Below are 15305 nucleotides of genomic sequence, written 5' to 3'. Positions count from 1 at the left end.
AATAGGCATTTTACCAGGAAAAAATAAAGAAAACAAGAGATGACTAACCAGATACTTAAAGGGGAATCACGGTCGTGGGGCAGATGTGGTCCACTGTGACGTCACTAGAAGGACAACATTACATGCTTCCTACAGGGTGGGGCAAGTGACAAGTTTCGTGGGGTCTCTAGAATGAAAGTGAAAAGCCGCCTCTAACTGCCAGAACGAAACAGCTTGTGTCGCCTTTTGTATCTGAGGTACTTGTGGCCCCGGGATCTCGTGTGGACCCACAGGCTACAACCCAGTGGTTAGGGTCCTTGGCACTCACCGTCTCAGTGTCCCGGCTCCCCCCCCCCCCGCCCCCACTCTGTCTCACTCGCCTTGAGTTTCTGCAGCTTTCCTTCAGGCGACGGCGACCGGTAAAAGGTTGCTAGCTGTTCCTGACCACATTCTTACGTAGCCATTCTAGCAGTATCTCTCCTAAAATATGAATGAATCACTTTTCAGAACATCTTGATTTTGTTGCTTCCTTGGCAACAGCGTTACCTTCCCACGTGGGAGTAGGGTTCCATGACGGAGTGGAAGGGCCACAGGTACAGACATGTAAGGCAGGCAGGAAATTGTGTTTATAAGGAGAATGGAGGACACACACTGCAGCAGCTACACAAAGGATGCCACGCAGGAACCGGTGAATTCCCGTGCTCACGTTTCAGATGTAACTTCTGGGCTGGCGAGGTGGCTCAGAGGGCGAATGGTGCTTGCGGTTTGTCTATCCCTGCTGCAGCGCCTCAGGCTCAGCACCAAGTGAGGGGCAGGACACCATTCAAAAGACCCACTTCACTGGCGCGCCCTCCTCTCCTCCAGCAACAACTCTCCAATCTTCTAAATCCACAGTGGACATGGAATCTCAGCGTGAGTTCCTGTGGATTGCACAACAAACTACCAACCAGAAGCATTTGCTCATGACACGAGAGGCCAGAAGTCAAAAGTCAAAGCGCTGCTCAGCTGGGTTCCTCAGAATCCCCAGGAGGAGGATTGCTTTCCCTACCTCCCTGCTAGCCCCAGACAGTGCAAATAAACCAGGATTACACTGAACGCCCTTTAGGGATTGTATGATATAGGAAATGTGCTTTGAAATATTCTAGTATAGACTTTTGGGTGGAAAACAGGCAGAATCAGAAGAGTCAGGATGTATATATAAATAATCGACTGTGCTCCAAGGAGAGGAAGAAGCAAAGCACCCGAAATCTCAGCAAGGTGGCCAACGCGCAGTAGCGCACAGCCGCAGCTCCAGCCTCACAGCTTCCTCGTCCAGGGACGGGCGGACTTGCGGACTGTAACACAATATGAGAAACGCGAAAAGCAGAGTCGCGGGACTTCTCCGAAGGAGCACAATTTCTCAATTACCAGATCCAAAGATTGTGAAATAGGTCAAATATCAGATGAAAAATGCAAAGGTTTACTTGTAAGAATGATAAATTAGTTTCAATTATTTGTATCAATTGTTGATAAACAAATCAAATTGATATAAATAAGCTGATCACTACGGAACACGGAAGTCAATCCAGGACCTAGGTGAGAAAGTCAGGAGCATGCGTGAGAGAATCAGCAACATGGATGGTACAGTCAGTAACACGAATGAGACCATCAGTACCACGGGTGAGAGAGGCAACGACATCAGTAACGGATAAGATAACAGAATCAGTGACATGGATAATACAGTCAGTGACATGAATATATGTATATATAATATATATATGTATATATATGGATGATAGAGACATAGGTACATAGATAGATGATAGATAAGTAGATGATGGATGGATATATATATATATACACATACATGGGTGGATGGATAGATGGATGGATAGATATTTACATAGATAGATGATGGGTGGATATATATACAGACATGGATGGATGGATAGGTAGATACATAGACAGATGATAGATAAGTAGATAGATAATACATAGGTACATATATAGGCATGTCCACAGCTTCTCTATCATATGATCAAGATACTGTACTTCTCCATAAAGTAAAGTGAGCTGAGATTAAAAACTAAAGGCATAGAAAGTTTATTCTGTGAAATTAAAGCTGAAAACCCCTTCAATTTAGGAAAAGAAATGGATACCCAAGCATTAGAAGCATTTAAAGCCTCAGAATATAAGACTATAGGAAAACTCTGGAACTTATTATAGTCAAGGTGTCAAAGCACAAAACAAACAAGTAAATAATAGGAACCTGGATGTGATGGTGCACAGCACCTGGGGGTGTGTGTGTGATGGTGCACAGCCACGATCCCAGCATCTGGGAGGTAGAGGCAGGAAAATAAGCAGTTCAGGGTTAACCTGGGCTACATGAGACATTGACTCAATAAAACAAAACAAAACCAGACACGTTAGAGTAGCATCCAATCTACCAACAGAAACCCCAAAGTCAAGAAAGCTTAGAAAGATATATTTCAAATCCTGAAAGTAAATATCTACTAATATTGGTATATCCAGCAAACTTATGGACTTGGCACTAGTGCAGCAGGGAACAGGAGGCACAGAATGCAGAAGGCAGAAAGATTGTAAGAGCCAAAGGGTTTTGCTGTGAGCTTGTGTCTTTTAGTAGCGTCAGAGGCTAGCCCCACAAGCTCTCATCGGTATGACTGTGCAAGCATGAGCGAACAAGGGCAACAATAGAAAGCCCACGGGCTCAACCTTCCTGAAGAACTCCAGGTGACTAAGGAATGCTGGGATTGGAGGAAATAGACTTCCCCAGGGAAAACACACCAATTGGCTGTCCAATACCAAATGCTCAGCTCTGAAACACACACTGGTAACATTTTATAGACTGAGCAGACTGTATTTATGTATTTAGGAATTTGAGAGAGAGCAAGAGGGGTACACAGCAGAGTTTGGAGGGAGGAAAGAGAGGGGGATATTGTATAATTATATTATAAACTCAAAAAAAAAAAAGAAAAAAAATTATCTGAGGTCAAGCAGAACCTCGGCAGCCCAAAGGAGCTGAAAAATCCGAAAGGATAGGCTTTGCCCTGAGAGTCCCAGGGAGAACACAGACTCACTGACACCCTGATTGCGACTCACTTTGTCACACACACATATTTTCAAAATAAATATAGAGTGTAAATGGAGCATATAGTGTAGAAAAGTATGCATGAGATGGGTAGAGCTAGAAACAGGGATACATAGATCAGCTTGTCGGAGTTTGCTTCTCTGTTGGGAGAAACGCTAAAACCAAAGTGCAGGGAAGTCAAGGCAGAATGTCAAGACAGAAACCTGGAGCAGAAATTGAAGAATACTGTTTACGAGCCCAGCAACTCCTTAGATGGTCCTCTACCCCACTCCACCTGGCCCTGGAGCTGAGGCTTGAACCTCAAGCCTGGGGCTTGCTAGGCAAACGCTCTACTACTAAGCCAAGTCCCCACACCCTAAGCTTGCTTTCTTATACGACTCAGGACCACCTGCTTAGAGGAAATACCATCCACACTGAGCTAGACCCCCCCCCCACATCATCAATCAATCAAATAAATAAGTACCCCACAGATATTTTCAGTGTATGTCCAATTGACGGAAAGTAACCAGAAGGTAAGTTTTCATTCTCTGCGGATTTCATACAAGTATACAAGGAAATATCGTATCTACCCTTCATTTCCCCCTCCCAACTCAAACATACCTATAACACGCAACTCTCTCCCAATTTCATATCTTATTTTTTTTAAAATAACCTATTAAGTCCAACTCCAATCGCTCCTTAACTAGAGGTTAAGGGCTTCTGAGCTCCTCTCACCCTGGCTGGACTTTTGGCTGGCTTAATCTTATGTGTGCAACTACGTCTCCGAAGAATTCGTGAATGCAATTTCTGCCCTTGATGAAAGCAAACCTCTGCTGCTTTAAGCACTATCTTTGTGATCATTTGTGATAGCAACCACAGGAAACTTAGTCCAGATATATCCATTAGAAACCTCGGTCGGAGAGCCCTTGCCATGGGCACTGACCGAGGCCACTCCTACCCACTGTGTAACAAGACCAGAGAGGAAGAGGACGGCACCACCCACTTACCCAGCTCTGTGGACCCTTCGCAGCCTCTGTTGGTTAGTATTTTGTCAACTTGTCAGAAGCTAGAGTCTTCTGGAAGAAGGAGACATTGGCTGAGAGACTGTCTCCATCGGACAGCCTGTAGGCAAATCTCTACCGCACTGCCTTGATTAATGATTGGTTGGGAGGGCCCAGCCCACGGTGGGCGGTGCCACCTCTGATCTCCACATGGTCTTGGAAGGTATCAGAAAGGTAACTGAATGTGAGTGTAGGGAGAAAGTCTGTAAGCAGCTTGCTTTCATGGTTCCCATCTCTGCTTCGAGTTCCACTCTGACTTTCCTCAGTGATGGACTGCGATCAGGACTCATAAGCCAAAGAGAGAACAGCAGGAGAAAGCAAATGAGAGCAGACCCATCCAGCTCTTGAGGTAGGGCCTTGAACAGGAGCTGGAGGTGGGGCAGGGCACAAATGCTACAAACAAAAACAAACAAACAAACCGCCTTGCTTTAGCGGACTGAGCATTCTTTTTTTTTTTTTTTTGTTCTTTTTTTTTTTCGGAGCTGGGGACCGAACCCAGGGCCTTGCGCTTCCTAGGAAAGCGCTCTACCACTGAGCTAAATCCCCAACCCCCCAGACTGAGCATTCTTTTAGGAGCATTCATACTGCTCTGAATTAAATGTCTGGATTTCGATCAACAAGCAGTTCTCAACCTATGGGTCGTGACCCCTTTGGCAACCCTCTATCTCCAAAAATATTTACATTAAAATTTGTAATGGTAGCAAAATGACAGTTATGAATTAGCAGTGAAATAATGTTATGGGGGGGGGTGGTCACCGCAACCTGAGGATCTGCATTAAAGGGTCATAGCATTAGGAAGGCTGAGAACCACTGCAATAAATTGTGAGGACCCCTGATGTTTTATGAAGAAACCGCATTCCTACGGTGATGTGAATAAATTATGAGGTGCCATTGTGGTTCTCACCAGAGGTGACATTACAGATTGAGCCTGAAGCAAGGGAAGAAACAAAAATGCAAGGACCTCAGTCTCCCCTCACCCAACCCAGCAGGGTGCGTTGGCTACTCTTCTCACAGCCACCTCCCTCAGAGGCAAGGCTACAGCAACCTAAACCATCAGGGACTATAATCCCACACAGGAGGTGAGAAGGACAACGGATCCAAGTCATGGCCAAACCGATTAAAGCAAGCTTTATTCGTGTACATGGGCTGTCTCTTCATAAGGTGGGGTTCAAGAGATCAGCACAGGGTGTGAGAAGGATTAGGGGTTTTATAACTCAGGAGAAGGGGGCTCCCAAATGGCTGGCAGGCAAGTAGGCAGGGTTACAGAAGCAGAACATTGGATAGCAAGTTGGTCATAGCAACCTCCTGAAACAAAGGCATAGTGGCAAGGTGGTCATAGCATGGTGGTTATAACAAGGCAATCATGACAAGACAAGGTAGACATGGCAAGGCAGTCATGGCGAGGTGGTCACAGCAACCTCTTAACACAAAGGCATGGTCGTCGGTTCCCAGAACAGGCAGTACAGAACCATTTGTAGTTAAGGTTACAGGTGGGACATAGCCCAAATCCTCGAGGAAAATAGGTTTAATCATAAACAGGAATGAACCTAGTTTGTTTTTACTATAATACGGCTTGTAAATTTGAGATAGGGGCAGGCTGATTAATCAGTAACTAGGAACCCTCTTCATAGTATTCAGGAAAGACTCTGATGTTTAAGTTCTCCAAGCATCTGTCCTTCTCTTTTCTGTTTTTTGTTTGTTTTTGTTTTGTTTTGTTTTGTTTTAAATCAAGGTCTGTTTGTATGCCCAGGCTGGTTTAGAATTCACAATCTTACTTCTTCTTCCTCCCCAGTGAGGATTACAGTGTATGCCACTATTCTAGCCCTCAGCATAATTCTTGAATTAGAATTGTCTTTCCCTCTTTCAATCTATCCCTCCTTCCTTTATTACCCCAAACCTATAGTGTAACCAAAATCAATTTCTACTGTAAAAATGGGGGTTATCTGAAGAGGTGGTAGAAGGTTAAATTATAGTCTAGTCCAAAATTGTGGTGTCTTAGTTAGGGTTGACTGCTATGAACAAACACCGTGACCAAAGCAACTCTTATAAGGACGACATTTAATTGGGGCTGGCTTACAGGTTCAGAGATTCAGTCCAGTATCATCAAGGCAGGAGCATGGCAGCATCTAAGTAGGCATGGTGCAGGCAGAGCTGAGAGTTCTACATCTTCATCTGAAGGCTGCTAGGAGAACACTGGCTTCCAGGCAACTAGGATGAGGGTCTTAAAGCCCATGCCCACAGTGACACATCTACTCGAACAAGGCCACACCAACTCCAATAGGGCCACACCTTCTAATCGTGCCACTACCAGGGCCAAGCATGTACAAACCATCAGCTGTAGTTAAAGCTGTTTCTAGCAAGTTCTTTTAAGAAAAGAAAAACTTCTCAACATGTGAGTCATTGCATATCTTTTGCAATAGGCTACATCCAAGTTGAGAGCCTTTAGTTATAGGCTGAGAACTTTCAGAATAGAGTGTTAGAAGCCATCAGACATTTTGTCTCTACTCCTGTTGACATTCTCAAGTTGTCTGAAGTCCCTGTGATAGTTTGAATTATAAACTAAACAACTAAGAATCACTTAAGAGGTGTCTCGGTGGGGAGCTGTCTACACTGGGTTGGCCTATGAGGCAGCCACTGAGAGACTGTCTTATGTTAATTAAGGTAGGAAGACGTGTCCACTGTGGGCAAGTGTTCATCTATTGCTGTTTGTTTCTTGACTACAGATATATTGTGACAATCTCCCACAATGATGAACTATAACTTGGAGCTGTAAGTTAAAATAAACCCTTTCTCCCCTAAATTGCTTTTGTCTGGGTATTTTAACCTCCCACAGACCTATTGCAAATCATTTAAGTTCTGAATGCCTTTAGTTAAATGGACTGTATTACTTCCATTTGAAAGCAGAGGAGCCATCCTCTGAGACACCGTGAGGTCACAAGGTTTGATGTATTATTAAAAATCCAATTCAAAGTCCCATCATTCAGGGACCAAATGGTCTTCCTACCTAGAAAGACTTTCCACATTTTAATTATGGGAGGAGAAAGTGAGGGCTTGGTACTCAGGCTTCTACATAATGCACAGTGAAAGAAAAGCCCCGAAGTGTGGAAAGCTAGAGCTTCAGGTGGAAGGAAAGAACACTGAGGTGCACATACAAGCTTCCCTGAGAGGCGCTCTTGTGGTAGGTCATGATCCAAGCCAGAGGGCAGGTAAGAACCTGGGGCTCAATACTTAGTTTTATATTTAAGGAATAACAACAAAAAATGATTTATAAGATTCAACAGCACTGTGAGATCTCTTTCTTCAGGCTAGGCAGCCTAGGGCCTCTGGTAGGGGGAGGTCTCCAGAAAATGCTCACATTAATCCTTCACAGTGTGTTCCACCCATTGCTTTGGTAATACATCCTGGAGTGTATCACATAGTATATTGCTTGAAAATCCATGAAGCTTAGTGCTGTAAGGGTCTGCCCACGATTAAGTATAAGTGGGGAGAAGCATATGCAAATATATATGTATATTTCTAATTTTAATTAGAGCTAACATGTATATGTGCTTTATATACCAGTATGATGTTAGAAGAAACTACACAAGAATCTTAGAGCACGAAGCTCACACATAACTTTTTAAAACATATTTCCATATACTTTTCTGTACTTTCTAATTTTTCTGCAATCCATTTGCTTTGATTATCTTAGTAACAAAGATTAAAGCAAAATGCCATGTATAACTCTTGCAAGGAAGATCGATGTCAAAATTCCACTCCTACTTCTTCAGAATGCGATCCTCTCTTCTAACAATAAAAATCAAATGATGTAGAAAAGAAGAGCACAAGGACTGGTGGGTAAATTCTGGGGTCGCGGTACCCAAAGAGTAAGTGTAGTCCATCTGCTCTGGGCCACCATTTTATCCCACTTCCTTCTTTGGGTGTGTGAGCACTCCCCCCACAGTCCTTTGCTGGGCAGAGTAGTTATCATTATCAAGGTCTGGATGACCTAGAAGAGTGACCATTGGGTGGAGAGCCCAAGACCCTAGGTTGACCAAGTAGGACATGCTAACTATTGTGTACGAAGCATGGACAGGGAGGAGGCTACGGCTTTTGTTTCCCCAGAGTAGCTGGTTCTATTTAATGGACAAGCGTGGAAGACAGAATGTTCACAGCCACTGGGAACACAGCAAGCTGGGCCAGCCAGGTGGCTCCTCCAACGTTCTCCTTCCAAAGACAACACTCCATCCAATCTAAGGATTACTGGATGCCCAACCGCCACCTCGGGTAAGTATAACAGGAACGCGCCCAAGTCTGACGAGCTACTGTATTTATTGTTCACTATGATGGGTGGAGTGGGGTTGTCCACTGGATTCACCTCAAGATTTGGGGTTCGGGGCTTTGTTTTTTAGGTTGCTGTTGTTGACTTGACACAAGATTGGGACGTTCAGGAAGAGGGATCCACAACTGAGAAAATACGTCCATCAAATTGGCCTGTAGACAAACCTGTGGGACATTCTCTTGATTAATGATTGATGTCAGGCGTAGCACTAACTGTGGGTCATACTACCCCTGGGCAGATGGTCCTGAGTTGTGTAAGAAAGCGGGCTGAGCCATTCACGGTGAAAGAGAAGCCAGTAAGTTTCCTCCACAGCCTCTGCTTCGGTTCCTACATTCCTATTCCTGCTTCCCTGGGTGACGGACTGTGACTGGGATGTGTAAAGTTGCTTTTAGACATGGTGTTTATCATTGCAATGGAAAGAAAATGAAGCCGTTTACCTTCTAGCTGTGTGATCGGAGTTATTGTTAAGGGGCCCACTTATTTCCAACACAACTCAAACACCAGGTCAATGCAGATGACAACAGTTTATTTTAATCAAGCCACTATTGATCAGTCAAGGACACAAAACAGACTTGAGGGCTGACCTGTGACCTCCAGCCAGAGTGTTTGGAGCTTTTAAGCTTGAAAACTACAAATCTCTATGCCAAGTTACAGTTACGTTTTTCCACTAATCAGGATTTAAGGATAGACTCTTTTCTTACATGGTTGATCAACTGATACAGAATGTGGGTTTTGGGCTCAGCGGTTAAGAGCACTGACTGCTCTTCCAGAGGTCCTGAGTTCAATTCCCAGCAACCACATGGTGGCTCACAACCATCTGTAATGGGATGCCCTCTTCTGAAGAGTCCGAAGAGAACTACAGTGAAGTAACATATAAATAAAATAAATAAATCTTTTAAAAAAATGTGGGTTTTACAGACCAACCAATAAAATCCATTTATTCCCTTGTAGTTAAGGACAGTCATTATGTTTCAGGAAACAAAAGATGAATAACGGTTAGCTATTGAGGGGTCTTCAGTGCCCCAGTTCCCCTAGGGGCTGGGAACTAGAACCTAGTTTCACCCTATAATTAAAATGGAGTCTAGAAACAAAATGTCAGTACTTAGGACAAGTTTCTTTGGCTTGTTCCCAACATTATCACTCCATTTTCCAGGCCTGTGTTCATGTCTGTAAAACCAGGAACCACATAGTTATTCCACTGAGTAGCCTTGAGTGTTAAGTCAGGGTCCGTATGTTAAAGAGGTTTTATAATTTATAGTCACGTGCCATTTTCACTGAAGATGGGAGCCTGTCTGCTATTAAAGCAAGAGTCAGTGCTGTAAGCCACCTGGGTACGGAATGCTCTGGCCACTTTTGCATCCTGTCCGCCACCTCTCCACCATCTTGCCATCTTCTAGTGATCACCCACTCCCAGTCCACCTTACCAGTGATGGTGGCTGACAAGTGTGGGAGAGGGTAGGTGAGAAGGCAGAGCGCCGATGCTGTCTTAGTCCCTGCTCTGTTGCCGTGAAGAGCAACTTAGAACAGAAAGCATTGAACTGGGGGCCTTGCTTACAGCTTCAGAGGGTGAGGCCTTGGCGATCGTGGTGAAGAGTGTGGCGGTAGGCGGTAGCTGAGAGATCATATCTGATCCACATGTTGAAGGCAAAGACAGAGGGAATGTGCAAGACTGGGCCTGGCATGGGCTTTTGGAACCTCAAAACCACCCCCAGCATCGCATCTCTGCTACACCTCCTAATCCTTCCCAAAACAGTTCAACCAATTAAGGACCAAGCATTCAAACAGGAACCTAGGGGGCAATTCTCATTCAAACCACCAAAGACAATGAGTTCAACCTGGAGACTTGGATAAGAGTAAGACACCTAGGGCTCTTGGAAGACTTGCTGCCTCTGCATACAGGGTGTTGGGAGAGCTATGGGAAGAGGTAGCTTGGAGTATCACTGGTTTTCTGAGTCTCAGTCCCCTTTAAAGAGGAAGAACCAAGGATGGGTCTCCCTTTAACTCCAGAGAGCAAAGAGAGCTTTAAGATCCCTTGAAGGTGGGGTTGGGGATTTAGCTCGGTGGTAGAGCGCTTGCCTAAGAAGCTCAAGGCCCTGGGTTCGATCCCCAGCTCTGAAAAAAAAAAAAAAAGAACCAAAAAAAAAAAAAAAAAAAGATCCCTTGAAGGTGAATGTGAGCTCAGTACAGTTGGGAGACAGAGCTGGGACAGGCTCATGGCAGTCTTCAGATAGGAAACCCGAAGAGTGGAGAAAACCTGGTAAGCCTGGAAGAGGAACCTGCCTTGGGAAAGGGCTGCCCTTCCAGAGTTGGTAAAAGCATCTTGTCAGGATGGGTAGAATGACAAGAAAAGGTCAATAGGGGAGGGGGTGTCTCCAGATGCTCTCCACCAAGCCGGTCAAGTGGGCTGACCACCAGGATCCTTCAAGGGGAGAGCACAGATGCCTTCTCCAGCTCCAGGGGAAAGCAGGAAAGAATGCCTGGAGATGCAGTGGTGAGCGGGAGGGAGATTTCTGAAGAACCTACAAGAGCACACATGCCAGCAAGTCAGGTCTGGTGTCTGCCAGCACAGAACACAGAGCTAGTTATGACAATGACAGATGAGTCTTAAGAACATTCTACTGTCCCATCCCTCCCTCCCCATACTCATCCCTGGGAAGAAACAACAGCTCAGGAGAGCTGAGGAAGGGGAGCATCAAAGAGAATGCAGGTGGCAGCCTTCCTCTCCTCCCCCAAATCCAGCACCCTCCCAGAAGGCCCCCTGCCCCGCAGCAGCCTCCCTCCCCTCCCCCCTCACTAGCCCCACTGGTTGGACATGGGGGGACTGAGGTGCTGTCCAGTACATAGGTACAGATCTTCCAGTTTCTGACCACGAACTTGACTTTACAATTCCATGTTTCCTCTCTTACAACGTTGAACGCTTACAACCTTAGGTTGCTTAGCCAGCATCTGAATGTGAGCAGAACTTGGTCACAATAAATCAGAGATCAGTCTGTCTTCCAGGTCTTACCCTCCTCCCCATCTCTCAATGTGGTCCGTCTGGATATCCGCTTTATGCAACCATAAAGGAAACAGCAGATGCACCCACTTGACTCACCCTGTCCACTGACCCCAACATCCAATATGGCCATCTGTGCAAAAACAGACCATGCTGTGTCTCCACAAAGCTCACACCTGCCTGTTCCACACCCAGCCATTTGAATGACCACAGAGGCCTGCTGGGTAACTCCCTGGTCCCAGCAAAGGCTTCGACCAACAGGCACCTCTCTCTGTCTTCCTCTCTCTTGCTCCTGACTTGCTGCTTGAGCTTGCCTATCCCAGGTGGCTCCTGCCTCATCCCACAGGCCCTGAAGGATGCTCTGCCTGCCCTCCCTGGTACATCTATAGAAAACACGATGTTCCTGTTATTCTGTGCAGTTTGTTGGGCCACCTCCTCTCCATCTACATGACCCACCACCAACCCTAGATTCTTTGCTGGTCAGGAAAGGTCAGCTCATAGCAATAAACTGGACGCAAGACAACCAAGATGTAAAATAAAAAAAGTATTGGTGTCTTTTACCTCGCTAGGTCCAGCACTGCAGTGTCCCAAGATATCTGCTAGATATCTTGGCAGAAACACATCCCAACTTTGCCGCAGTGGCCCAGTGTCTCCTGCTGCCGCACACTTTCTTACACTCAAACCCTCACATAAAAGAACACACAACACAATAATCTTTGACCCAATTCATAAGATATAATTGCCCACTTAAACATACAAAGCCCAGTACCATCCATCCCTTAAGAACATTGATAACAACCTGTAAATACACAGAGCGAGATCTTTACTTCAGCCTTCATTGTCCTGCCACAGCTTCTCTCTCCCTCTCCTCTCTCCCTTAGTCTCCTCCTCTTCCTTCAAACTTCTCTCCCGCCCATCCTTCCTTCTCCTCCAATGACAGGCTTCCTTCTATCCTGTACCTGCCCCTCACCTGTATTTTACAAATTCAGTGGGGAGAAGTCTCTGGTGAAGTCACCTGATTCTTGAGTAAGTGACTAGGCAGCTGTCCTTGGGGCAGTGGAATTAGCATCAAAATACAGATAACTTCTGGGCAAACCACAACTCCTCTGGGAGGCACTAGGGTGTCTCCTGCTATCAACTAGCTTTCTAGGGTAGGGGCATCCAGTCATGGATCAGAGCCTTCAGCCTACTGCAGTGTTCAGGTGTGGAAAGCCGAGATAGCATTCGCCATTACAAGATGGCGCTGGCTTCCGCTGCGCCAGCCTGACTTCCTTTCAGGAAACTAGCTGTGTGCGCATGTGCAAGAGTGTGTTTGCGCCAAGTCTTTGCCCACCCCGGGGCATGCCAATGAGATCATGGGTAAGCAACCAATCAGGCGTGGACACGCCACATTAGGGTGTATATAAGCAGTGCCATTCTGGGGCTCGGTCTCTTCCTCTTTAAGATGCAATAAACGCTTTGCTGCAGAAGGAACCTGATGTCTGCACGTCGTTCTTGCTGGCGAGACGTTGGGCGCGCGACATTCAGGATAAAAGAAAGATCCCATGTGGAGTATGCTTTCAACTCCCATAGGCACCTCCCTAGGAGCTCCAAAAGGGCAGGCCTAGAGCTTAGAGCCCTCCCCTGAGACAGACCTCAAAGCCAGGTTTGAAGAAAATATAGCATCTTGAGTGAGCCTGGAAATTCTGCGACTCCATCCAGCATCGGAAGTGAGAGGAAAGGCAAGGTGCTTTCTGACTCCACCTCCAGAAGGTGCTCATCAAATCATGCCCGTGCCTCACACACGGGTGGAGTACTGCCGAGCATGCGGTGAGCCCTGCTCTCAGAACCCGATTCCATTAACCATCAAGCCTTTTCCATGTGGTACTCTCGTGTTACAATTGAGAAACTGGGCAGATAGAAATGTAATCACTGGCCTCAAAATTCTTACGTGTAGAAAGCTTTCAGGAGACCTCCACTTCAGGTCTCTGGCCTGGGCAGGCTCTCACTCACTTATACAGGGTCCTATGGCAGCTCTTCTCTTGCCGTAGCTTTCAATTCAAATGACAAACAGCACTGAAACTTCTTGTTAGACAGTGATCTGTGAAGGAAGAGGATACCCTCAGAGGCTCAGGAGTAGCACCCCATAATTCCAGTACTTGAGAGGATGAGGCAAAAGACCACGTGCATGTTTCTGGCTAGCCTGGGCTACGGAGTGAGAGTGTGTCTAAATGTGAAAGATGCTATCCCAGTTCATGCCTATATCTCCCCACAAAAGAGAGCCCTCGCTCTACATGATCTGGCTGGACCCTGTCCCGGCTGACTCTCCTGAGAGAGGGAAGGTACAGTCCTGAGATGTGAGGAGGTGAAGAGAGGTGAGATGCTTCAAGAGGAAGGATGGTATTCCACTCAGAGCGTTTACAGTGGTGGCGACAGTGGTAATCTTTTCCCTTCTACCTGGGCTTTTAGGCTGACCTGAGTCTTGGCTTCTCAACATGGCTCCATCTATAGTCCTAGGATATAGTGCCTGGCTTAGCTATTGGTGTTTAGTTGGTAAACATTTGTTGAAATGAACATTTTTTTAGAGTGTTATTACATGTGAACACACACCATGGAGCATGTGTTAAGGTCACAGGTCAGGTCTCTCCTTCCATATGAAGGTCCAAACGATTAAACCCAGGGTGTCAGTCTTCCCCTGCTGAGTCATCTCACTGACCCTGTTGAGATGAATTTAAGCACCACGCAACAGGAAGCCTGGCTCTTTGCTTCACGATAGAGGAGAGGCAAAGCAATGCTGGGAGCCACACTAAGGAGTCGCTTTTGGGTGCCCTGATCCCGTTAGGAGCCCAGGAAGGAACTGGCGTGTGGTTCGCACTTGGGTTGAGGTAAATCAAATGAGACCTAGGCTAGTACTCAAAGGCTCAGAGCCTGAGCGCAGTGGGCAAGTGTAAGGCACCCGCGGACCCCAGCCTAGGGTTCAGATTGCTCCTGTGGGTGGTGTGAGTTGGAACCAGGGTGGGAGGCTTGACCTCCCAACAATCCTGGCTTTGTCTTTCACATTCTCTCGGTAGGAATGTGTCCTAACTTATATTTATCTTTCTCCTCTTTTAGCTGACCTTTGATAGTCCCCACTCCTTGAAATGATCTGTCCACATGTTCTCTTGAGTATTTCACAAAAGAACCTTTCTTTCCACATGTGCCACCCAGATGGGTGCAGGAATTTCGCTAGAGGAGCCGACCTCAAAATATCAAGATGACATATAATCAAGACAAGACCGCCGTTCAGTCTTCTCCCATTTGATGGGAGAGTTTTTCAGACCCTGGAGCACAGAAGAGGACCTGGTGCCCTTTACCAGGAGTTCAGTCCAAGGTCTTATCACTGCCAGACTTGAACATAGAGCTGGTCTCCTAGCTGGCCTGGGACAATTGTACCACTAAGGACAAATATGTATTAGCCAGAAATCTCTGACAAGGACCACAGATGGCATCCTAAGACCATGTGAGGGAGTGTTCAACACAGAATTGAGGAAAACTCCTGAGAGACTTCAAGCCACCCCAACATCATCAGCTCCAGAACAAACTCCCTTTTTGAGAGTGATCAATAGCTCAGAGAAGAAAAGACAAACATGATGGAGGCGAGGAAGACATTAGACCCAGGCTCTCCTTGCCTCCTGAGAACATTTTCTCTCCTGCATATTCTCAGGGATCCCAGGGCAGTAGCCTTATAATTACACCAACAAGGGGCTTACCACAATCCCAAAGATAAGAAAAACACTGTCTCAGAGAGGCATTTTGCTGGCCTTTATTAAATGGTTTGCCATGTTTGATAGAGGGAGGTGATAAGTCTTTGCTCTCTACTTGGCGAACGTCCGACAGGAGGTTTGTATCTATTTTTCCACTTAA

General features: G+C 46.0%; 1 protein-coding gene and 1 long non-coding RNA gene across 2 annotated transcripts in view; both read left to right on the top strand.

The window, feature by feature from the left end:
- The window catches only part of LOC134482155 (uncharacterized), a 175220-nt gene that overhangs the window by 110684 nt on the left and 49231 nt on the right, over positions 1-15305 (top strand). The window lies entirely within an intron of this gene.
- Positions 2-1074, top strand: LOC134481992 (uncharacterized). Its single transcript, XR_010057962.1, has 2 exons — positions 2-236; positions 693-1074. It is a non-coding gene; the product is annotated as an uncharacterized LOC134481992 (long non-coding RNA).

The sequence above is a fragment of the Rattus norvegicus genome, chromosome 15 (genome assembly GCF_036323735.1).
Source record: "Rattus norvegicus strain BN/NHsdMcwi chromosome 15, GRCr8, whole genome shotgun sequence".
Taxonomy (NCBI): domain Eukaryota; kingdom Metazoa; phylum Chordata; class Mammalia; order Rodentia; family Muridae; genus Rattus; species Rattus norvegicus.
This window is presented reverse-complemented; position numbering and strand designations above follow the sequence as displayed.